The sequence below is a fragment of the Eulemur rufifrons genome, chromosome 3, assembly GCF_041146395.1.
Source record: "Eulemur rufifrons isolate Redbay chromosome 3, OSU_ERuf_1, whole genome shotgun sequence".
Classification (NCBI taxonomy): Eukaryota; Metazoa; Chordata; class Mammalia; order Primates; family Lemuridae; genus Eulemur; species Eulemur rufifrons.
In genome coordinates this window covers 45,480,462-45,482,227 of record NC_090985.1, presented here as the reverse complement: position 1 = coordinate 45,482,227, position 1,766 = coordinate 45,480,462, and positions in this window count along the sequence as shown.

Genomic DNA, 1,766 nt, shown 5'->3' with positions numbered 1-1,766 from the left:
TCGTGGGCAGAAGTATGTTCCAGATTTATTTGACTATGGATTTTTTTTATACCTATTAACATTCTGCAAACTAAATATCTTGAAGAATATAACTTTGGAAATTTCTAGATTGGCCAGAATTCTGGGCCTTGCCAACGTAGGGGGGGGGTGGAGAAGAAAACCTCTCCAGATCTGCCTTTGTTACCGTAACTTCAGGAATACGTGACTTCTAGCTGGTGCCTTTGTCACCAGCTCTGGTCAGAGTATCCTTCGGTCAAAGAACCCAAACTTACAAAATAATCATGGTGGTACAAGAAACCACCAGCTATGATGAGCCATCACACCCAAGATCTTAAGCCCCTTTTATAAACAACACATGTACCAGTTGCCAGAAGATTTTCTTGTTTGGATGACAAGATTTCTGTGCTAGCTGTCAGTCAAGAGAAGTCTGAGGAATTCTCAAGAGGGTTTTAAAAAAAAAATGTTAGGCAGATGTGCGTCTGGAACACAATCCCACATTCCATTCTCACTCTGAACATTGTCTTGAGGCAAAGGGTCCCATATCTAAGAAGACTGCAGGGTTCATCTTGCATTGTCAACAGTAAATATGTCAATCACACTCAGAGAATGCCTGACAGACGGTGATTCACATTTGCATCAAATCCAAAATAGCTGTCTACAGCTGCCTTTGGATTGGGAGCAGGCTCAGGACCCAAAGGAAGAGTCTCTCCCAATCATGTAGTTACTTCCCCTTCATTTCTCGTCTTGTGGAAGGTGTGTTTGGCAACCACAACATTGGAAGCTTGGGCCTTGGGGTTCGTTCCTAAATCACAGTATCACACTACAGGATATGGCACCCGAACATGACAAGACAAAGTAAAATTAATGTACACCAGTCCAGCCAGCCCCTTCCTCGACTCTTAGCAAGTAAAGCTGCACAGACCAGCCCTGCCTGCTGGCATTCTCCTGGATCTCTGCGGAGTCAGTACCCATAAGCCTTGCTGCCTAGCCAGGGCCAGCTGAGATGATTTGAAGTTACAACTAGGTGGGCAGCAGTCTTTGAAGTAACAGACTTACATAGGAACGTAAGTCCAGTGATGCTGTTGGGTCTTTACAGGTAGGAAGGCATGTTCTGGCGCGGATTGCTTGGATTTGAATCTCCACTGCACCACCCGAGCTTTTTCCTCTTGGGTGTGTTTAATTAACCTCTTTGTGTCTCAGTTACCTTATCCGAAAGTAAAAATAATAAAGGTCCCTAACCCTCATTCAGTTGCTGTGAATATTAAATTAGATTACTATATAAATAAATAGATTCTGGAAGACTACCAGGTACATAATAAATGCTCAACAGATTGCTAGCTATTATTATAATCCAATTGCTCTCTTTTAGTAGGCTTAGGTCAATATGGAGAGTGTATATTTTTTCCTATTTGAAAGCATGTAAAGTCAGAACACTGGATACTTTCTCCACAGCTGAGAAATTCTGTTTCTGAGCCAAGAGTCAAATTGAGGATGCTTGCATTCTTTCTTTTGAATATCTTCTATACTTCTCTGCTTTTCCTTCTTCTCTCAAGTCCACTCTTCAAAAAAGGTATATGGTTCTCTGTAGATAAAACAATTATACTCACATATCTTTTTCTGTGTCCAAAACGTGTTTCTAGACCATGCAGAATAGATAGGAAAGGATCATCAGCATGGAGGGTTTCATGCTATTGCTGCATCGCGCCTGCCTGGATCCTTTGATTTCTGTCAACCCTTTCAGGAAGTCACGTTAAGGGCTGTCATGG